Source organism: Cupressus sempervirens, chromosome 3 (genome assembly GCF_028749045.1).
Source record: "Cupressus sempervirens isolate cs-2001-9-10 chromosome 3, ASM2874904v1, whole genome shotgun sequence".
NCBI lineage: Eukaryota > Viridiplantae > Streptophyta > Pinopsida > Cupressales > Cupressaceae > Cupressus > Cupressus sempervirens.
The window spans coordinates 293,735,502-293,761,441 of NC_143120.1; the positions used below are offsets into that span (position 1 = coordinate 293,735,502).

The window sequence follows — 25,940 nt, forward strand, 5'->3', positions numbered from 1 at the left end:
TACCCACATATAAGGAACATTGAAAGGTTATTAACATAATTAATGCAATGTTTAATCCAAGAAGCAAAAATGCATTTTTCAAATAAATTCTTAATTCATGATTAGGTCACCATAAGAAGAAATGAAGATAAAGGATGCCTCTGATATATAAAAAGAGGAAGATGCCATTACTTGCAACATAAGCCATAAGAAATAGAGCCAAATTCTCAAGGCTCAACATTAATCCAATCAAGAAATCAAACACTATCATCAAATTAACTGTTGTTGTTAGGCTCCAATTAAATGTGGACTTCATTATGTGTGGACAACATACATACATACATACATATGTAGATATATACATATGTGTATATATGTTTAAACACATATATAACATGTGTGTTTATATTCAAGCAAATGCAATTGGCAGGTATAAAGCTACACCACACAACCTTTGCCAAAATTATTGATGCCTGTGCCAAAACAAGAGCTTTGAAATAAGCTATGGACATGCATTAAACCATAAAGAATTTTTGTCAGATGTTGTAGTCATAATTGCCATGGTAGACATGTTTGAAAAATGGAAGCATAGACAATGCATCAAAATAGATTTGATGAGATTATATATATGTTTAAGTTGTGATTGTCCTAGTAGACATGCATGCAAAATAAACAACTCCATGGACAATTCCTGGAAACACTATTGTTTCATTCAATGGTCAGCTTCTTTATGCAGTGGTCCAGGTAAAATGAAAAAAGGTTTTCTATTTCACTGTTTGGTTTTCATGGAGCATGCGAAGGAGCTGCAGCATGCGATTTCGTTGTTGTTGAAGTTTAGCATCTATCAAAGTAATTATCTGACTCACTTTTACATACCTATGTATATATATGTATGCATATATGTATATGAATACATATATACATAGAGATATGTATATAGATCAATTGAGTATATTTGATACCTTTGATTATAGTAGGCTTGTTAAAGACACTTGCTATACTACCGATCTACATATGTATACATATATAGGTATATACTTATAGGAGATAGTTTGTATATATATATAGAGACATACATACATATATAAATATATAAATCTCTCTCTCTCTCTCTCTCTCTCTCTCTCTCTCTCTCTCTCTCTCTCTCTCTCTCTCTCTCTCTCTCTTTGTGTATATATATATATATATAATAGATTGAGTTTCTAATCTCGACTTGGTCAACATTGTTGATTTAAGGCTGCTTCTTTTGGCCTTGCACTTTCTTCTTTGTAAGTTTTTCTTAAATACAGCTCTACATCCATCCCCAGTTTCAAGCAATTTAGCAATGCATCTATTTGCTGCAAAAAACAATACCCATTTCTTGTTTTAGTTTTTGATAGGTCTTGCTCAACTCTTTCATTTGGAGAGAAGGTTTTTGTCATGGTAACATTGCATAAAACATCTCAAGGTATATAAATATGCATTCATACATACATGCATATGTAGATATGTACATATAAGTATATATGTTTAAACACATATGTAACATGTGTGTTTATATTCAAGAAAATGCAATTGGCAGGTATAAAGCTAAATCACACAACCTTTGTCTAGCATTATTACTGTCTGTGCCAAAAAAAGAGCTTTAGCATAAGCTATGGACATGCATTAAAGCATAAAGATTTTTTGTCAGATGTTGTAGTCACAATTGCCATGGTAGACATGTTTGAAAAATAGAAGCATACATAGACAAGGCATGTGAATTTTTTGACAGAATTCATGAAAAAAGTGTGGTCATGGCATGCCAGGATTGCCATAAATGCATCAAAATAGATGTGATGAGATTATATATATGTTTAAGTTGTGATAGTCCTAGTAGACATGCATGCAAAATTAACAATATTAGATTTCCATAATCCATTTGTAATGCAAGTTCATTTTGGATTTGATTGTGTGTGTTTTTTAGCATCATCATTTTAGACCACTCTCTATAATCCATCATCAGGATGATAGAGTGTAGGATGCATGCAAAATGTCAAATCATAGGCAAGGCATGTGAACTATTTTATAGAATGCCTCAAAGAAATGTGGTCTCTTTGTAGACATAGCTTTCTATACATATAATGTTGGTATCAATTTCATGATGGATTTTGGAAATTTCAATTTTACAATTGTAGGATTTGACAACCATCTCATAAAGTGGGTGTTGCTAGTGTTCTCACATATTTGTCAATAGGCATGGTATCTAGATGGTGACTAAGAAGAATTTTTCTATATTTTAGTCTTGGTGTCTGAGTTGACTTTTAAGGGTTTACATATAGTTTTGTTGTAAGGGTTACATCACTATTCTACTATTGTTGTAAGGGTTTGCATCACTAGACTTATCTTTCTCCTACAATAATTTTAGACCAAGATTTAACATCAACAAACTAAATAATTTTCAAGATCTTATTTGCATGGTCCTAAATAATGTGTCTGTAATCATAGGCAAACAAGAAGCCCAACAATTTACTAGAAAATAAGCAACATGAATCATGAGTAGACAGAACTATAAGATATATCACCTCTTCCTCTTTCTTCTTCTCAATCTCTTCAAATGCTACCTTTTCAGCCTAAAAAGACAAGGAACAAAATCATTAGAAAATAAGAATGACTGGCTCTATAGTCAGCTTAAACATCTACAAGAGAGAATTTCAAAACAAGATTGACTCACATCTTTGTTTATACTCGATGTCTCCTCTGCTAATTTCTTTGTATATTCAAGGTCATCAGACACTAAAATATTATCAAATAAAGTCCTAATTTGATATGTTGTACAAGAAAATAGAAGAACATAGATTTTCAAATGGAATCAATTACTCAATGTCAACAAGACACTACAAGTAGACTCAGTTAACAGCTTTGAAGATGAAATACATATACAAACCTGCCATAACTCAATTCCAATATATTTCAAATTAGGGAATACATAGAGCTCAAGATCATCCTTGAATTCTATTTACAATAAGATTACTATTAAGTGTCAGATACTAGAGTATCGAGCACCATAAGCAATCAAAGACCTAAATCCCCAATGATACATCATTTGAAAAAAAAATACTAGAGTGTTGGACACAATAAGCAATTAAAGATTAAAATGCATACTAGGATTGTCAATCAATGGAGCCTTCCATTTGCCCTTGAAGTTTGGATTCTTGATTTTTTGTCAATTTTTCTATGTGCTATCATAAGAAACACACTGATACAAGCACTAAAAAAAGCAAGATAGATGCAGGGTACCAACAATGTTCAAATATCAACACTTAACACAATTTCCCTTGATCTATACCTTGGCCTTCCAAGGACCCTTGTATTCTAGGTTTGGAATAGTTGGAGCTTTCCATTCACCATCTTCCTCATCACCCCAATCCTCCAGCTGCAAAATATAAGAATGGATAATTATAGATAGTAGTCATGATCAATACATATAAAGCTTTACTAGAACTTGATTTGGCCATTGAAAAGTGAGAATAAATTTCCATGAAATAAATGGATATAAAATGAAAGTTCAAGACTTTATGTAATCACCGAAGATTCAAATGCCTACCTTAGTGGTATCTGGATTAGTTATTTCTTGTGGTATGTCATCATAACCCTACACAAAGGAGGGCATCAATCTTTAAAGAAAACTCCCCTCCTAACTAAATGCATCAATTAGCAATTATTCACTATAGACCATAGCCATTAGTTAAAACTAGTAGAACACTTTGTGATTGTAAGAAACTCCATTATACCTCAAGTTTCTTGTCTTCTAGATCAGGAATGAATTCCTTCTCATCCCAATCCTTAGGTTGCAACCACAAGCATTTGGATTCATCATGAGAAAAGTAGTGCAGTAGTGCACAAAAGATCTGGTCCATAAGATCCAATGGAAAAATACCCACACCTTTTTCACATCAAGATCCTTGATCTTATTTGGTGGTAGTAAGTCCCAATCCTTATACAGACTCCCAAATTCTTTTTTAGTTTTTTCAATAAGAATGCTATATGTTGCATCAGGTTTAAGAATAAAAGTATATACATTTGCTAGTTGATCAGTTTCACATGCGACCTCCTTTTTAATAGGATTTTTCTTTCCTTTATAGGCTAGTATAGTATGAACGTTCTTAGTACTATAACCACAAATGTCAAGTCCAAATATGATGCTGCAGTAAAAAAAAAAACAAGCAAATGTGTCAATAGAGACTCCAAACTCCAAAAAAGATATAACTAGAAATCCTAGTAGAACAATATTTCTAGAGATGATTAATAGTGCACACTAAATATCTATAAGGTGTCTCTACACTGAACATCTTCTGGTCTAATTCAACACTTATCAACTTTAGATAGCCACCACCACGATCAAGTTTCTGTTCATGTTTGACAGAAAACTAAAGAACAAGGGTCTTATCCTTGTTGCTAAATTCAAGGAATTTGGTTGAGGTGGAAAAAAACCTATAGTCTGGACTAGTTTGGATGCCTGATTCCACAAACTAGTTCATTCCATGAAGAATAAGAAGAATATAAAACAATCAATTTTTGTGTTCACAAGAGCACTTTAATAACCAAGTCCTAAATCTTTTTAAACATATTAAGATTTTAGCCAAATCATTTAAGTATTCAAAGGTTATTAAAAAAAAAATAGCAAGATATAACTACACACCCTTGTCCTCTGAATCCCCATGCCATTTCCCTATTGTGTGAACCCACTCTCCAGCTGTGCCTTCATCCTTTTTCCAATCAGACTACACCCAATGGCTCTCCTAGCCATCTATTTGAAACAAATTAAAAGAGTTAGCTATATAATCAATAATCAGTCAATAAAATTTACTCAAAATTAAATAAAAGTAAACAACTGTGAAAGAATAGCTCAAACTTCTAGTCCCATTAGAAACATATAGCTTATACAATCATCAAATTTAATTACAAAATATGATACAATAGTAAAGACACCAAATATAAAATTGTGTTGGGTTTCAAACAAAAAATGTTCATTTAAGTCTATAGATTCTCAACCTATAAGTAGTTGGGTCTTTCAAACTAGTTGATGGAATGTCTAGAACTTTGACCATGCCTATGATTAGGCGCATAGAAAAAGAAAGGTGTTGCCTTTAACTAGCCATCAACCAAAGTATAGCAATCAATTTAGTTTCTGGATAAAATGCAATATGAAAAGGATAACATAGTCTTACACACAATAATTAAGGCATGAACTATATATCCTTTCAGTGAAGCCTCATTAATCCAAGTCTTAATAGAATAGGCTTACATACACATAAATTTACTACATTAGTCCTAAATTATACCCGTTAACAAAGTTCAAATAGCCTTCCTGCCAATATTGCCAAACTTACACATTTATGAAGTTATGTTATGGAGAAACCTATATAGTCATAGCCCAAAAATCTATGTATTAGTAGCATACAAATCCATATGATTGCTACCACCCTTGACATCTACAAAATTTAGAAACACAATGCCAGCCAAATAAAAAGAAATACCCTATAAAAATTGAAATAGTTGGTGCACATGAGCACAATGATTTATCAAGAAGAGGGTATACATATAATTATGTCAAGGCAAGCCTATGAAGGTACCAATGCTGATAAGCACTCCCAACCTAGTCAACCTTTCCCATTCCCAAATCATTAAAAAGAGAATGACTTTATATTTACACATGCCAGACATTGTCATGATAAAACTAGGATGACTTGACTTTGTTTTTCATACAAGCATTTTTTGCTGTGAATGATGGTCTTTTGTTTATAGTTTCCTTGTAAGTTTTAGACATTCTACTATTCTTGATTCCATCAATAACTTGCCTACTTCCATTAATAATTTCTAAATGAAGGGTCTCAAACATATTCCTCTAGTATAAGTATATAATTATATGGAGAAGATTGTTTGTTCTTAGGAAGTGGAAAACAATAACCTATACTTAAGTCCAAGCCATCATCTTCACCATAGGAAGAAAAGGAAATGGAATCCATCTCAAAGACAACAAATAGTATAATTAGTATCAAATTATCAACAACTTTATTTCACCTAAAAATACTACTTCAAAATGCATAATGTCTTTGCTGACAAAGTTGAAATAGGTCACAAAATATGACGATTCCAAAGGGTAAAGAAATGGTACAATCAATGTGATTCTTGCCCAAGGAACTTTATTTGGAGTCGAATGGAAACATCACAAAAAAATTGTCATTTAATTTTAGATTAGGACTCAGTAGCCCTGCATAGGATTCAGGAAAAATGTCATTTGTAAGTACATCTTAAAGAATGTCACCATCAGAGTCAAATTGGGACAAGTTCTTAGCTTTGTTGCTTAACCTGATCCATTTACTCAAGGTGCTAACTTGGAGAAAGAAATAGTTTCAAGTTTTGAGCATCATTTCATTATGTTGCAAGATTCTTTGAAGAGATGTAATGAATCAGATCAATAATTTTCCCAAGGGTTCCAGAATCTATCTACAATAGATCGAAGTGTCATTGTAATTAAGCTAGAAACAAAGCGATAAAGCTCTCCTTGGAGGAGGTTATGGAATTTTAGAGGATGAACACACTCAATATATTCAAAAAGCCCTCTATAAATACCGCCAATGACGTTGGAGATGCATTGATTCTAAAATTACTTCTACCCAGTTCTTCCTAACTAGAATAAGTTGAAAAGTATCCATGGAAGCATACGATTGACTTACCTTAGACAAGCTTCAACCTCAGAGCCAATTCAATAGAGTGTGAATCAGAAATAGAGAAGCTATGGGATGAGAAACATTTATTAAATAGGGTTGCAAACAAGAACACGGGGGATATTTTTACTCTTCACAATGGTCCCCCTTATGCCAATGGAGATTTTCATATTGGGCATGCCTTGAACAAGATACTAAAAGATTTTATTGATAGATATAAGCTGCTTGAAGGGTATAAGGTGCTCTAGCTCCTTCGCTCCTGCAGCTCCCGTGCTCCATGAAAACCAAATTGAATGCTTATGCAGCTCTTGCGCACACTCTGTGAAACATAACAATGAAATAGGAAACCCTTTTTCATTTTAACATGTTAAGCTTGTGTTGGTCTAAATTTTGACCAACATGGGCATGGATTTTTAAAACAAAGATATTTTTCCTTCCATATTCTGATCAATCTAAAACATTTTAATAGATGGTCAAAAATTTTGGTCGAAAAATGAGCTCAAATGTACTAGTGTATAATGATATACAATCTATACAATAAGTAATAGATACAATACCAAAAGTGACTCTACTAATATCTCAATCTCTGATTAGTCATTTCTATTAGAATGATTTAGAATAATTCGGGGGGGGGGAATCAGTTATCCTAAGGTCCAAATGTACCAATTCAACTTTTAATTACTTCAAATACTTTAGATCTAATCATTAAGTAGCTTGGTCTCTGTAGCAAATCATCAACAACATAAAACCTGCAGTCCATTGTCCTAGTATTTACAAAATTTGCAGAATGTAAAACAATAACAATAAAAAATCTCAAATAACATCCACGCAAGTATGACACTAGGATTTAATGTGTAAACTCAATGTGGGAAAAAACACCAGTAACATGCTACCAATTTTCACTCTTCTAAAGTGAGCTTTGTGAGGAGCCAACCCTAATAAAGGTTACAAAACATACTATTGAATGTGACCTTGTTAAAATATTTAATCACCCTATTAGGAGAGGCCTAGTTAGAGGGCTTTAAAAGATTATATTAGAATGTCACCTTGATTAAAGGATTTACAAATGATTGTTAGGTAAACCTTGATTAGAGGATTCCAATAGTGATACAATGGTTAGAAAGTAACAATGGGTTGATTTGATAAATACAACTCACTTTGTAAATACATATCACAAATTTGGTTCAACAACTGACTCATTGATTCTCCTTCATTGTCATCTTTGTCTTTGATCTGCTTCAAAATGCTTCAAACGATCACACTTCACCACTTCATAAATCTTCTTAGCCTCTTGCTTAAGTTCACTAGTCAATAACATCAAAAAATACTCCAACTTCTATTAGGTTAACCCTTGGGCCTCCTTAATTAGGTATTTCTTAAAAATATTTTATCACTTAAAAATCATTGTAGATCTTAGGGTTAGGTTAGACTCATTGAATCCTTCCATCATTTCATTTCCTCCATTCTCTTCTAGAAAATTCTCAAAACTTCTCTTTGAATCCATGTATAGAAATGCTCAAACACATTTTTTTGTGTATTAAATGCTCTAGGTCATCCATCCTTATCTTCAACATGTTTTCCATATTCCAAGAATTCAATTACGTTGGTTAGAAATCAAGATTTCCTCATAAACTATAAATTGATGTCACTTGGCCAACACTAGGTTCTGACACTTAGTCATCACTGAATTTCTTGGTTGATACTAAATGTTCTTGTTTAGGATACTTTCTAATACTCGATGGATACTAATGTTCGATTGACATTGTATTCTAATCAACTTATAGTGTCACTCAGCCAACTCTAGCATCACTCAGCATATACTTCTAGTTCCTTAATCTTCTACATTTTTCTTGGTCAAGCCTATGCATTTGGTCTTTCTTTGATCACTTCATCTAGGCTTCAATTCCATAGTCTTGTCCACTTAGATTATGATTTAATAATCGCATTATGTTGTCAAGGTCTAACTAATCAAGTTCACATTGTAGTTTCTCATAACTCAATCTTTCTCCTAGGTTCTTTTGTTATCTCTTCTTCTCATATCCTCTTCATCAATCATCTTGATATGGCTCTCTACTCAAATAGCAATTTTCTTACCAATAAGGTTTGATATCAATGACAACATAATAATTGTTCCAATTATAGTTCCAACACTTTGGACATCTAGCATCATATTTTTACTATAAATCAAAAAATTACATCTGATCATTGATACATCATCATAGCATCATCCATAAATATCTCATATCATAAGCACACTATTTTCCATACTTCTCATGTCAAAACTAATTCCTTTATATACATTTCCAAATACTTTGTCCAATTGGCCTTCCAAATTGTTTAGATAATATGTGTAGAACATCTCAAAAATTGAATATTAAAACTTTATAACCAAGGGTTAAAATATAAGACATCATCCCTATATTTCCAAGTAATTAAATTGATAATGTAGTTCAATTCCTTAGGCCAAAGTGCTCGATCTCTATTACTTTCTCTATATTCAACAATATAAAATTATCTTTGTATTCTTCAACCAAAACATGTACCAACTAACATATTAACATAGGTGAACATACTTGCATCATAATCAAACATAATTATAACCATGTCCAAAATTATGGCCAATAAAACTTACAATCTAAGCTCTATGATGAAAATAATATAATGGTTGATTGTCTTTCTATGACATACTTGGTCATTTTTTCATTATCAACCAAAACCAAAACTTATCATCACTCCAACATACCTTTCCAAATGATTATGTTTCCATCAATGACAACATGCCTTGTATCTAGTCACTTGTTAAAAATATCCCCCTTTAACATTGATGTAAACACTTAGTGAAAAATTGGCTAATTACCAATACCAAAACACCCTAATCCAAAATTGGCTCAAAGACTTATTCAAAACTTGATATGTATATGCTATGAATGAATATATCATACTCCCTTTATCACTTCTACTTCTATAATTCTATTTTTCAAGTTTATATTCTATTTTTAATTGCTATACTCTCCCTTTGACATCAATGACAAATTTGAGAACAAAGAGATACTATATAAACTTCAAAAACTTGGCTCTCTCCCAAAAGTTTTGTACAAATCTTAAAATGTCTACAAAGTTCCTTTTCAATGCTGATAGTTATAAGTTTGAAATAGTTATAAGTTTTGTGATAGAAAACTTTGCAATAGAGAAAATATGTTTAAAACTCTTTCTCTTTCCCTTTAAAGCACATTCATTACTTAAAATAATTTTCTCATTGATTTGTCTATCTATACAATACTCTAATTAGATTTGTCAAAATATTGTGTAAGCTTTTTAGAATTATTTTCTTCTTCCTTAATGCCCTCATTAGTATCTTTTATATACTTTATAGAATTTGTACAAGTGATATACATTTTTTTACCTTCATCGACACACTCCTTAATATTTTTGATACTTTGTGAGCAATAACATCACTTGTAATGGTTGCAAATACCTTCAAAAATTTCTCTATAACATATTCTTGTCCTATCTAGCCTTGGCATATTCCTCTAGTGAAGTGAAATGGGTATCAAGATCATCAAGTATAATACTTAGGTTCCCAAAAACATCATTTCCTTGAAATGTCCTCTAAGTAAGGAGTGCTTTATGCAATTTGTCCAATATTTTCCTAAGATCCTCTCATGTTTATTTATCTTCTTTTATGATTGTCCTTTCCTTTCACAAAATCCATCAATGACATCTTCGTAAGTCCATCTTCATGCAATTTTTAATCTTTTTCCATGCTTACAATTGCTCTACTTAGATCACTTGCCAATAATGTTTGCATAGAATAGGTAGGTTTTAATGTAATAGTGTCCAATACCTTGTCCTTTACCTCTAATGTAATTGTGATATTTTCTTGAGTGATTGTGCCTTGATCAGAAGGTGTGAATAATGGAATGTCACCTTGATTATCAATATTTATCATGATAAATGAAGTTTTAACTTCATTAATCATTGATCTAACCTCTTCCTTAGTTATAACATCTTCTTTTGCTTTTGCTTCCTTTTTATTTTCATGGTTCTATTCCTCTTGGGTTTCTTCAGCCTCTGTAGTAGCCCCCATCATAATGTCTTGTATTTCATCATTAGATACAAAATTCTTCGCAAGAGTATATTTTTCTTTCTACTTTTCTTCTAGTGTAGCATCAAGTGTAATTGGTACACCTAAAAAAACCTGATTATCTCATAGTGCTTAAATAGTTTTACATCTTCCAACTCTTTTGTTGGCTATAGAGTCTTCTTTTTAAGAGCTATACCAATTAGTTTGTATGATGGTTTTGTCATATGATCTCTCTTTTCACTTAGTTCATCCAATACTTCTAGTATTTCCTTACATGTTTCCTTTGCAATTTTCTCATACAAGCTAGCCATGATTTTCACCATTCTCATCTTGTTTCTCATGTTTAGTCTTTCTTTTTCCACTATCATCTTCATTTCATCGACTGTCACTAATTTACATAGTTCACATAATGTCTTTTCTCTAAATATTTGGTCTTCTTCTAACACTGATTGCCTTGTCACATCAAGCTTGTCATAATTTATATCCGGTATACTTCCTTTAATTTCTAGTAGGTTTATTTTAAATTTTAAAAGCTATCTAACAACTGGGTTATTAATCAATTCTTTATCATTGTCTTCATATCTTACACAATACTTTTCTGGTTGATCCAGTTTACATTCTTTCTCAATTCTTTTTGTAATCTTCTTCAAATCTAGTTTCCAGTTTTTTCTTTCTTCCTGTACATAAAAATTTTGTAACTTATGCAACCTATTTCTCTATTGTCTCTTCTTTATTTTCTTTCTTATACATGCAATCTTTTCATTTTCTACCATATCTTTCTTGGGACTAGGCTCCTATTCTTTGGTCTTTTTTTTGGTGGACCTTACTAGTGCTGGTTGAACTAGATTTTTAATCTTGATAGCAGGTGTAGTCCTTGTGGACCTCCCAGTGTCTCAATGATATTGACATGTAACTGAGCTACCTCTAAAATCGCAACTACATGTATATCTTGCACCTCTATATTCTCTACATTAGTTTCTTCTATTGATTCTACACTGGAACTCCTTATATGTGCTTTAGTAGTATCATTGTTGCCCATTCTCAATGTAGTCCATTGTTTCTTGGTTATGCCTTCTTTCTCTGTAATTTTCTCAACAAACTTCTCAACCTTTCTTTTCCTTGACAGTTTCTATTGTAGACACCTAAATTTGATTGCATAATTACATAATATTATTTAGTCATCTCTAGAGGCATTATTAATTAGGTATTTAATATTTAACTAACTTATGTCATCCCTTAGTTAATTAATATAATTAATTGGCTATGGTCCAATTAATAAATCAATTGACATCCAATAGTCTGATTATTAATTAATCCCCCCTTCTTCTATTGAATTAACTAAAATCACAATACCTATTTAATTTAATTCTCAAATTCCCCTTTTGATCAAATAAAACCGATTAACCTATTTTGCCTCTTAATCTCCTCTACTCATCTTTTTCCTCTTAAACGTAGCCTTTGATTTTGCCTCTTGAAAATCTTGTGCACATAAGTCAACTTCAAAATATTTCTTCACCATTGATTTTGCCTCTTAATCTCTACCACCCTTTTTTTATTATAAAGCAAACTTTATTCTCGCTATATTAAATAATCTTAGGTTTTAATGCTAATGTCATGCTATTATTTTGATTCTAATTATGAGGCTTGTAATCTTCATCTTTTTATCTTACTTTAATTTCTATACTTGAACATTCTAGCTTAATCTTGCATCCTCACTAGAGATTAGGTTATATTTACATTATCACTTGAAGATCTTGTATACTAGAATTCTTTTTCTAACTCCTTGAATCTTTCATTCTATGGTACACCTTGCAAGGGACTCCATCTTAAGGTTCATTTGAGAGCCATTGTCATACCATTTAGATTCTTGCACATCATAGATGGGAATCTATAAGTTACCTCTTGAGTCGCTCTATCCATGGGATCACTTGAGAATAATGGTTTATAGAAATGTGCAACATTTTTAGCACACAATTCTCATCTCTATAAGGAAAACCATGATAGAGGTGAAGAGTGAATTTATACACAAAGATCTTCCTTAGACTATAGTGATCATATGGATGATGATGATGATAATCATCATCATAAATTGGTTGGTCATTGCAGAAGAAGACATCTCTCCAAAAATCTTGTAGTTGGACAAAAAAAGGAGGAAGAGTCTCAATGAATGACTCTATGTCTTGTGCGCCCTAGTCCACATGATCATAAAGGTTTCTTCATTCTATAATCTTCCTTCAAAAATTACAATACTAATTCTTTAAAAACCTATTTTTATATTTCTCAAGTAATCTCAATTGAATTCCATGAACTTCTCTCTTGTACATTGTCTAAAGGTAAATATGTTTCTATTAAATGTGATGGGTGACATATCATTGATTCCTAAACTTTTTAATCTTAAATAGCTTGTAAATCATTTATTGTAAACACCCAAAAATAAATAATTGCACTACACATTTATTTTTAGGCATACTGTTGAGATATGGTTTATCCTTTGGTTTAGAAAATTGTTCAAATGAAGCTCTAAATTTTTAAAATAAAAATCTGGGTTAGGACTAATGGGTAGTTATATTACCTCAAGTTCTCTTTAAAAATATGTTTGAAGCTTTGAATCAGTATTCAATTTTTATCATAAGCTCTCTTAAACTTTCCTCATATCTTTCTCACTATTTAATTAATTGTTTAAAAAGGAAGACTTTGTTTGATTGTGGATGCATAGGGCCTATATTGGGGGATGTTATTGATTATGTCAAGCAACTGCAATAAGGGTCTAGTAGGATAACATTGTGCTCCCATTTGTAAAAGAATATTGAATTGAAGTGTCCTATCTGTAAATGATATAATTGAACATGAAGGAGTGCAAAATGTGTTGGAAATAGAGATGGAGTAACTGAGAGGGGTGGGGTGAATCAGTTACTACAAAAATAAATCCTTAGATCCTTAGATGTCTTAAAATATAGTTGCTGCTGACACTCGATAACTACACAAATAAATGCTGAAACTTGATAGATGTTTTATTAGCTTATTAAGCATTTAAAGTTATTAACATGCATGCATAAAGGAAATAACATGAACACAAGAGACACTAGATTTAACGTGGAAACCCAATATGGGAAAAACCACCAAGTAACTAGTTACCAATTTTCACTCTTCTGAAGTGAGCCCTGTTAGGAGCCAACCCTGTTAAAGGTTACAAACCACATTGTTAGGTGTGACCCTGTTAGAGGATTTAATCACCTTGTTAGGAGTGGCCTGGTTGGAGGTCTTAAGAACAATTCAACTGAATTGTCACCTTGTTAGAGGATTTACAAAATGGTTGTTAAACCAACTCTGTTAAGAGATTTTGAATCACTGTTACAATGATTAGAAAACAACAATGAAGTGATCTGAAATATATGCAACTTATCTTTGCTGAATACAGATCTCTATTCTACTTCACTAGATCCTCACTAATCCAATTCAACTTTGTAGCTCCACAAGGATATCTAATCCTTCCTCAACATTTGCTCATATCTTCAATATTCGCTCATTCCATATACATCCATATATTTGCACTCTTATGCATCCACACTCTTACTTTTTTTTTGAATTCATAACTTGACCTTTCATATATACCTTATGGATTGTCAATTTGGCTCAATTACAAGTTACAACAACTGAAAAATATTAAATCAGTCGACTGCAAACATTTCACAAAACAATTAAACTTAATTCTTTAGAACCATAAAATTCTTTGTTGCTCGACCCAGCTCGGTGACCACTGCTCCAGAATGGTTTCCTAGTGTTAACCAAGTGAAACTCGATAAATACTGCAAACCTTGCAACTTCTTTCAGAGACCGAGTTAACTCGGTAAACACTGATCTTTCTTCGCTTACCGAGTGAGCTCAGTAAAAGCTAACTTTCTCTTCGATGACCAAGTGAACTCAGTAGACATTGACTTTCCCTTTGTTAACCTTGGGAGCTTAGTTAACATTAACTTTCTACTACAAAATCCTTTGATGCCCGAGTGAGCTCGGTAAGAGCTAACTTTCCTTTGTGCTATTAAGGAACATTCGGTAGATATTGTAAATTGCTTTGCTGACCGTTTGAGCTTGGTAGATTCTATCTGATGGCTGATATGACATTTGTGTAACATCAAAGACAATACACAATTAACAATTGTATCCAACAATCTCCCTCTTTGGCATTGATGGCAACACAACATGTCATATCAGAATGAAATTTGAAAATAAGTCTTTTTCTTATATGGCAACACAACATGTCAACATAAAAATTCTCCCTCTAAGATAGAAAACTCTCCCTCTTACAATAATCTCCCTCTGTGAAGGAATTACATAGCAAACTCTTTATCTTAAACAAATTTCAGAGAGATATGAAAGTAAAACTCTCCCTCTTTGACAACACATGCCAAAGACAACTCAACTCAAATGAATTTTAGTGTACCTTCAGTACGGATTCATATGTAATATTTTCTGATTATGCTACATCAACTGATAGATCTTCAACCTGGTATGAGTTGATGCATCACTAAAACTTCATTTTAGTGATTTTCAAATAGGGGAGTGACCCCTAACTTACCTCTTAGATACAAGAATGCATCCTTAGGTAATGGTTTTGTGAATATGTCAGCAATTTGTTCCTTTGTATGAACATATTCCAATCTGATCTCCTTATCTTGCACCAATTCTCTGACAAAATGATATTTTATTGCAATGCGCTTGGTTTTGGAATGCATCATTGGATTCTTAGATATGTTGATTGCACTTGTATTATCACAGAACATAACAATTGGTTCTTTGATTTCCACCTTCATGCCTTCCAACAATTTTTTAAACCAAACAATATTAGAACAGTTTACTACTGCAACAACATACTCTGCCTCTGCTGTAGATTGGGATGTACAATTCTGCTTTTTGCTTGTCCAAGAAACCAACCTCTTTTCAAGAAAGAATGCACCTCCACTTGTACTTTTTCTATAATCAAAGTTTCCTGTCCAATCAGCATCAGTAAACACTTTCAAATCCAAATTACCTCCAAATTTATACCATAAACCATACTCTTCAGTTCCTTTCAAATATCTCATTATTCTTTTGATTTTCATAATGTGATTTTCTCTTGGTTTTGCTAAGAATCTTGCTACAATTCCAACTGCAAGGGCAATATCTAGCCTAGTATGAACTACATACTGCAACTTTCCAATCATAGATCTATACAATTTTTGATCTACCTCTTTTGATTCATCATCTTTGGTAAGTTTTAATCCAATACACATAGGAGTCCCAACTAGTTTACAATCTTCCATTCCAAACTTTTTCAATATCTCCTTGATATATTTTGATTGAGTGATGTAGATACTATTTTTATTCTGTTGAATTTGAAGACCAAAAAAGAATTTGATCTCTCCAAACATAGACATTTCAAATTCCTTGTTCATTTGTTTTGAGAATTCTTTACAAAGATCATCATTTCCTGTGAACACAATGTCATCTACAAATATCTCTGCTAAAACAATCTTATCATCTGATCCTCCCTTTATATACAAGCTACTGTTATTATTAGTTCTTTGAAAACCAATCTAAATAAGATAGTTATGCAATCTTTCATACCATGCTCTAGGGGCTTGTTTCAGACCGTACAATGCCTTGTGTAATTTGCAGACCATGTTCTTCTTATCTGGATCAACAAAACCTTCAGGTTATTTAATGTAAACTTCTTCATCCAGTATACCATTGAGGAATGTTGAATTGACATCCATCTGATAAACTTTGAATCCTTTCTGAGCAGCATATGCTAGTAAGGTTTTGACTCCTTCCAATCTTGCAATAGGAGCAAAAGTTTCTCCATAGTCTATTCCTTCTTCTTGAGCATATCCTTTGCATACTAGTCTAGCTTTGTTTCTTGATACCTTACCATCTTCATCCAACTTGTTTTTGAATAATCACTTAGTTCCAATCACATTTTTGTCTTTAGGTCTAGGCACAAGAGTCCATGTCTTATTTTTTTCTATCTGTTCTATCTCTTCATTCATAGCTTCAATCCAACTATCATTTCCCAATGCATCTTTCATATTTCTAGGTTCAAAATCAGCAAGTAAACAAGTACCTTTCAACTTATTTCTTGTCATGGTTCCTTCAGATTTATCTCCAATGATTTGATCTACTGAATGATGTCTCCTGACATACTTAGCTAATACATGTTCCTTGCCTTTTGAATGAATTTCATTATTATCCTCTTGCATTTCAACTTTAGGTTCTATCTGTTTTGGCTTGGTAGAAATTTGCTCGGTAGATGTTGGCTCGGGTCCTTCAGACTTGGTAGACACTTGCTCGGTAGACACTAAATTTAACTTGGTTTGTTGTGGCTCAATTTGAACTTCCTGTAACTCGGTTACAGATGACTCGGGAGTGGAAGATTCTTGATTCTCTGATGTAACTGGTACTGTATAAGGTTCAATGAAGACAAACCTTTTATAATCTTCTAATTCCCTTTTGCTTTCTTCTTCAGTCCTTTCTGCAAACTCATCAACTTTCACATGTGCACTTTCTATGACTTTGTGAGTAGACAAGTTTAATCATCTATATGCCTTACTTTTGCATGAGTATCCAAAGAATATATCTTCATCATCTTTCACATCAAATTTTCCTTTTCTAGATTCTTTCAAAATGTAACATTTACTTCCACATACTTTAAGGTAACTTACATTAGGTTTATAGCCATACCATAACTCATAGGGGGTTTTGAATGAGTCTTTCTTCAGCTGTACTCGGTTCAGGGTATAAACTGCAGTGTTGATAGCTTCCTTCCAATATTTGATAGCAATGCTCTTTTCAATCATTAAAGTTCTTGCACAATCCATGATGGATCTGTTCCTTCTTTTAGCTATTCCATTTTGCTGGGGTGTTACAGGGATTGATACTTTTCTTTTGATTCCTCTTTCAATGCAAAAGTTATTAAACTCAAGTGAAATGAATTCCCCACCTCTGTCTGACCTCAAGCATTTTAATCTTTTTCCTATTTCATTTTCTACTCTGGCCAAATACCATTTGAACTTTTCAAATGCTTCTGATTTATTTCTTAGATACATGACTATCATCATTCTTAAGTAATCATCAACAAAAAGAATGAAGAACTTTTCTCTAGTATAGCTTTCAATTCCAATGGGTCCACATAAATCAGTATGCACAATTTCTAATATATCTTCAGACTGATAGTTTTTACTTTTAAAACAAGTCTTTCCCATTTTACCAATCTGACAATTTTTGCATAGACCGACCTCAGGTTTCTTTATGTTAGGAATGCCTCTTACTTTCTTGAATTTGCTTATCTTTACCAAATTATCAAAATTTACATGACACAACCTTTTATGCGATAACCAACTTTCTTCAATTTGAGCAATGAAACATGAACATTCACCTAGTTCAAGATAGAACAAGTTACCTTTAGTTTGCGTACCTGATCCAATCAGCTTTCCTTTTCCATCTAGTAGTCTTTCTTTGCCATGCATGAATTCTACTTTGAATCCATTATTGAGTAGTTGTGCCACACTCAACAAATTATGCTTTAGTCCTTCTACCCAATAGGCATTATCACATATAAGTTCTTTGGTTAGAGAGATTCTCCCTCTTCCTTTTATACAACAAGGTTCATTGTTACCAAATCTTACAATGCCACCATCATAGTCTTCAAAGTATTCAAACTTAGTTTTGTCACTAGTCATGTGATGAGAACAACCACTATCTATGATCCATGTATCATTTTTGCTCATATGAGAAATGAGTGTCATTTCTTCATCATTATCAGATTCATCTTTCATAGCAATGTAGACAATTTCATCTTCTTCTTCATCATTAGAATAATTAGAATCTTTAGCCATAAAACATGTTTTCTTACCTTTATCCTTGAATGATTTGAAGTCTTTCTTGCCATTGTACTTGTAGCCTTTCTTCTCATCTTTGTTTTGCTTGTTTGGGCACCTAGCAACAATATGACCAACTTCTTCACAAGAAAAATAGATTAGAGGTACTTTACCTTTGTATTTTCCTCTGCTTCTAGAATATTTCTTTGCTAGAAGGGCTTCAATTACTTCAAGATCACTGTCTGAACTTTGGTTTGATTCATCTTCACTTTTTTACTGAGATTCCTTTTTCTTTTTGCCTTTCTCTTTGATTGAAAGCTTGGCTTCAAACACTAACTCAATGTTTTTGGAAGCTGGAACATAGCTATCAAAGTTGTCTAGTTCAAATGCAGTTAATCTTCCAACTATGGCCTCTAGGTTTATCTTGTGATTTGCTTCACATCTTCTTTCTTGAATTGCAGAAACTATGATTGCATAGATGGGAAGTAGAGTTCTAAGAAATTTACTTATTACTGTCCCCTCCTTGATATCTCCTCTAGATGCTTTGATTGCACTGACACATGCTTTGACTCTTTCAACATATTTTGCAATGTTTTCATCCTCTCTCATCCTCATTTGATCAAATTGTCCTCTCAGACTTTCTGCTTTGGCTCTTCTAACATTATCATCTCCTCCATAGATCTCTTTCAGCTTTTCCCACATTTCAAAAGCAGATTTGCAGTCTTTAATGTCATCAAATTCTTCATAACTCAGAGCAGATGCTATATCTATCATCATAATGTTGTGAGTCTTCTTTTCAGCAATATCATTGATAGATAATGTACCAAATGGTTCTGCATATTTTTCATCAAGGTATTTTAGTCTTGTATCTCCAATAGAAGCTAGATGAAGTCTCATCAACCCTTGCCATGCTGAGAAGTTGTCCCTATTAAGTCTTGGAATTTCCCTCTTATAAGACATCCTAATCTTTAGCTTAGATCCTTGAAATCTTATCCTGCAAGCACCAAAAGCTCTGATACCAATTGTTGGAAATAAAGATGGAGTAACTGAGAGGGGAGGGGTGAATCAGTTACTACAAAAATAAATCCTTAGATCCTTAGATTTCTTAAAATATAGTTGCTGCTGAAACTCGGTAACCACACAAATAAATGCTGAAACTTGATAGATGTTCTGTTAGCTTATTAAGCATTTAAAGTGATTAACATGCATGCATAAAGGAAATAACATGAACACAAGAGACACCATATTTAACATGGAAACCCAATATGGGAAAAACCACCAAGTAACTAGTTACCAATTTTCACTCTTCTGAAGTGAGCCCTGTTAGGAGCCAACCCTGTTAAAGGTTACAAAACACACTGTTAGGTGTAACCCTGTTAGAGGATTTAATCACCCTGTTAGGAGTGGCTTGGTTGGAGGTCTTAAGAACAATTCAACTGAATTGTCACCTTGTTAGAGGATTTACAAAATGGCTGTTAAACCAACTCTGTTAAGAGATTTTGAATCACTGTTACAATGATTAGAAAGCAACAATGAAGTGATCTGAAATATATGCAACTTATCTTTGCTGAATATAGATCTTTGTTTTGCTTCACTAGATCCTCACTAATCCAATTCAACTTTGCAGCTCCACAAGGATATCTAATCCTTCCTCAACATTCGCTCATATCTTCAATATTTTCTCATTCCATTTACATCCATATAATCGCACTCTTATGCATCCACACTCTTACTTCTTTTTTGAATTCACAACTTGACCTTCCATATATACCTTACAGATTGTCAAGTCGGCGCAATTACAAGTTATAACAACTAAAAAATATTAAATCAGTCGGCTGCAAACATTTCACAAAACAATTAAACTTAATTCTTTAGAACCATAAAATTCTTTGTTGCCCGACCCAGCTCAGTGACCACTGCTCCAGAATGGTTTCCTAGTGTTAACCAAGTGAAGCTCAGTAAATACTGCAAACCTTGCAACTTCCTTCGGAGACCGAGTTAACTCGGTAAACGCTGATCTTTCTTCACTTATCGAGTGAGCTTGGTAAAAGCTAACTTTCTCTTCGATGACCAAGTGAACTCGGTAGACATTGACTTTCCCTTTGTTAACCTTGGGAGCTCGGTTAACATTAAATTTTTGCTACAAAATCTTTTGATGCCCGAATGAGCTCGGTGAGAGCTAACTTTCCTTTGTACTATTCAAGAATGTTCAGTAGACATTGTAAATTTCTTTGCTGGCTATCTGTGCTCGGTAGATTCTGTCTGATGGCTAATATGACATTTGTGTAACATCAAAGACAATACACAATTAACAATTGTATCCAACAAAATGATGGGGGTGTAGTTTGGCCTATTGCTAATCATGTATTTACATGTGCATTAATATTTGGTGGTACTTGTTTATGAGATTTTGTGGTAGACCCTTTTCTCTTTATTTAGGTTCATACTATTTTCCAAATAATATCTCCATTTTTTTGGCAACACATTTGATATTTCTTATCCTATCAACCTAGCTCAAAATTTCCCTTAAATTTTTTGTATAAACTTGAAAGGGAATGAACTCCATATCAGTCTTGGGTTGGAAGGACATCTATTGGCCAAGTATGTTTATCAAAATCATTAGAAATTATAGTACCTTTCTTTTTTAGCATATACAAGATATATTGAAAAAAATGGTTATAGATGTTGTATAAAGAGAATAATGGCCATGATGGATAAAAATACATGTTATGCTTTTGTCAGATCTTATATTTCATAATGATTATTTGCAAATTTTATTTGTTATACATATTATACAAGTATAAGTAGACAAGAATGTTAACAACTTTATGCCTTATGGGATACAACATAAAAGTCAACTTGTAAGAGTATATGGTACTCTCTTTTTGTTGTCAAATTACTACTTTTGTTATTGTAACTTGTTTGCAGTCAATTATAATTTTTGTTATTTGAATATTTGTTAGGTTATCAGTTTCTGGCATGAAAATTTCTTATAAAACAATGTAATAGCTCATAACATTGTATGCTGTAATGTTTATTTATGTGAAACATGTTTGGACAAAGTGTAATATACCATTCTATAAAGATTTTAGAAACACCAAAGGGAGACAATCTCCAAGAACCCATCGAGACTCTATATCTAAAATGATTTTATGCCTAATATTTTAAGGGAAAAACCTTTTACAACAAATATGAATTCTAAAGAAAAGCAAAATCATTGGAAAGTGTCCTGAAAAAAATGGGCATCTTAGTGAAAACCTGGCAAATGGGCACTTTGATGTATCAATACAAAATATAAAAAGATAAATAATACAACAAAGAAAAAAAGAAAAAGGTGAAAAGAAAAAAGAAATTGAAAAAGAAGAAAAGTTTCATGATGAAAACATGGTAAATAGGCATCTTGGTAGCAAAAATAGAATCTCTACCAAGTGGTGAAAATTGGTGAATGGGCATCACTTGTGATCAATGCTCCATCTATCAATACAATGTTTAACCATTTGGCTATCTTATTTTAAGGTTGTATATATCTTTCACTCACTTTTGTGACACCACTAAACATGGCATTAACTATGCAATGCTATATATGCTTAAATTTGGAATTTGCACATATTTGAATCCTAGGTTGATATATCTCACTATGAACCTCTTTCCTATCAACTATAGTTGTCAAGTCTAATATGTTAGTCATGGTTGATCCACCAAATTTTTTTGAACCCTAGGTCGTGGTCTAAGGAAGTTTTCCACTAGCATAGGATAAGTATTTTTTAACACTCTTAGAATAAAACTATCACACACACTACCACAAACAAAGGTGTTACTTAACACCAACTACCTATAGCATAAAACACAATTATTGTTTCTCAAAACTATAATTAACATTATTTCTTAACACTCCTATCTGATTGCAATCAATAACTAAACCTAAAACACAAGTGTTTCTCAACACTACTTTCAAACAAACATCCACACTTGGACAAAAAAAATCTAAAACACACTTAAATCACAACACAAACATTTGACAAAATCCAAAACAATGATTTCTTTATATCTATTTGCTTGACTCTATGATGTCTTATATACTAGAGAAATATGCTTGAATCTTGTATTTTCTTTGCATCATTGATGGTTTTGTCTTATCATAAACCCTAAGTGACTCAAGGATGTCTAAATGGGTAGAGTTACAAGGACAAGTGACATGATGCTTTTTTTCCCCATCTTGTTGTGATTGTTCCAATGATCCTAAGGATCCCCATAAATTGGGTGGCCACTGCAAGAGCCTCCATTATGATTGGATATTGGCCTTGTGTGCCTCAAATTGTTTTATATATAATTTTAGTGAGGTTGGCTTATTCTCCTAATCTATTTTTTTTTCTAAAATCAACTTCTTGGTAAAAAATTTTGCAAGATCATATACCCAAGGATATGAACAAAAATAAGGTTCATTGCAGGCTATTGATTGTATTTTACAAATGAGAAAACAAATATTATCTAATCAAAAGAAAATAATTAACAAAATATCTTAGCTTACATGTCTTGATGCTTAAGTTCACTATCAACATTGCATCCACTTAAGGTATACCTTCATGATTGCTAAATCTATCAATGAAGGTTGTAATCTCATATGATGTTTGTTACAAAAAACACCTGATGATGAAAATATGATCCACTTTGAATAATCAGTGATAATTCCTAACGGTCTTAATTTAGATGCATTTATTTTAATTTGGGTGCATTCATAATTAATAGATTGGGTGGGTTATTTGAGCTTCAAATAATTCTTTGACTCATGTATGCGTAGTTAAAAGAATATGATGTTAGGAGTAAGGTGTCTCAACCTTGTATAATTCCTATTCTTATTATTTGTTTTGTAAAATGTATTTTTGCAAATAATGTTGATGTGTCAACATCTTGAATTGTGTGTAAGGAGATAATGACTAAAACGATTATGACGGATTCCTATGACACGTAAGAGCTATGTTAGGAAGATTCAATGACAGGTGAAGACATGTGGCAACTAAGATATTTGAGTTCCTATTTTCTCGAAGAATGGTAAAACCCTAATACGGTTTACCTTTGGGAGTAGCCCTAAAAGTGAAGCGCATGTTATAAGCATTTTTTAGGGTTGCGAAGAGATGTGATGCGTGAAAGTGTATTGTTGGTACTGTGAGTTGCTATTGGAGTCTTCTGTTGTCGGTGTTGAGCTTGCACTGCAAGTGTATTGTAACCTTTTTGTTGAAGATAATACATTGTGTAGGTTCTGAAGGAGTGGGGTTGTTTTACCGAAAGGTTTTTCCCCACCGAAAAATCCTTGTGTTATGTGTTCCTTTCTCTGTCTATTTTCTGTATGCATGGTTGGCTGCAATATTGTTGTTTACATGATATTGAATCTGCAAGTGTAGAAGATTTTAATAGGATTTGCATCATACTTTCCTTATGAGGTTAGTGTAGGAAGTTGTTTCTGCACCTGAGTCTCCTTACATATGATATTTACAACATTGAAATCCAATTTTGATCACTATAATAAAAAATCAAACATCAAACTATACATAATGGATAAAAACTAAATTAACCAATTTCTCCTGCATAAGAGTATCAGTAACATCATAATTGTCATCATATGCATAATAAATATTCCATACATAACATGACATTGCATATTTGTACTTGAGAAAATCTAATATATAATAAGTACTGCATCCATACATATATAGCATGTGAAAAGTACAAAAATATTCATGCATGTGCATAATCAAATAGAACCATACATCTGCATATCAATGGAATTATAAATATCATGAAGGCATTATAATCAAATGATCTAATAATCAATACAAACCATCATGTAGGACCAAGATAAACATAAAAATGATTGGAGCCATACACACACATACACAAGTATATCAGTGATTAGTTGAATATACATGGACCCAATGATAAAATGTACGTGATATCAAAATATCTGATTATATATTGGAACATCAAAGAGTATCAATGCACATAAGAATTATATCATGTACATCAAGTACATAATCAAAGGAATGACTATTTCATGTTTGACTACCTCCCTCATGAGGAGGTGGAGGAGGAGGAGGAATATTTTCCCTATATGGTTTATGTGGTAACATATCTCCCTCTAACTACTGGGTCACAATTGTAGATCTAGATGATCTATAATCCTCTAGAATAACTCCATAATACAATGCAACATAATATGTTACACACTAACCCTAATGGGTAGCATTTTGAAGATGACGGTCACACTCTTCTCTCACTACACCCAATTCCTAGATATGCTTAGGACTTAAAGAAGCTAGTTATTTAGAATGCTATAATATCAACAAGGCTAACTCTTGAGCATGTTGTCTATCTCTCTCCTCAAGAAAAACCTCTAAGGATATAATGCACATGTATGTGGGTCCCATACAGAACCAACATAAGGATTTGATTTAGCTTTGTCCCTAGGAGGATCCTATGATCCCCAATCAATGACAACTCTACTAGACTCACCCTATGTACATTGAGAATGCCTCTATGGCTCTGATCTTTATCTCTACCTTTATGGCTTTGATCTTTGTTTTTGCCTCTATGGCTATGATACTTGCACCTATATCCATAACTCAAATATCTGAGTGGCTTGTTGATATGACTAAGGTCTATCTATTGGTGATCTCTATGTCTCTCTCTGAGATCTTGTTGGATGATCCCTATAGTAGGACTAACTAGAATAACTTGGTCAACTAGATGAGGAGGTATAGCTTAGAAGTGGAGTTTGCAACCACCAGTATCACCACCATCGTCCCCTCCATCCTCACCATCTCCAACTATGACACATTGCTTCTCATTCTCATTGTCACCATCATCATCTCCTCCTTGATTATCACCTACACCTACACCTATTGACTCATAACTATCCTCATCCTTGATCCATGGAAGAAGGTCACCTGGGGTAGTAAATCTAAAAAATGGGTGCTCTACCATATAGTCATGATATACAAGTTAAATCCATCATCCTCAACCTAATAATCAAGATGATCTCCCCATGATACCTCCTCCTCATGAGTGTGTGCATGTGGTTGTATCCTCTAGTAAGGCCTACACTTTTCCAAATTGTATTAGCACATAGGTGACAATAAACTTCTCAATCACATATGTAATATGGCTAATCAAGTATCTAGTTTGGAAGAGGAAATGCATATGTACCTCATTGGCATCCCACTCCTCATAGTCTAAGCATGGTCTCCAAACCACATCTATAAGATCATTCAAAGAATGTCTCCAATATCCAACCTAACCAATGTATGATTATTGACCAAGTTTGGCATAACTATACATGTA

The 25,940-nt window shown here is 32.9% G+C and overlaps 1 pseudogene; it reads right to left on the minus strand.

The window, feature by feature from the left end:
- Positions 1–2,420: 2,420 nt before the first annotated feature.
- On the minus strand, positions 2,421–25,583 carry LOC149566123 (calreticulin-like; annotated as a pseudogene).
- Positions 25,584–25,940: the final 357 nt, after the last annotated feature.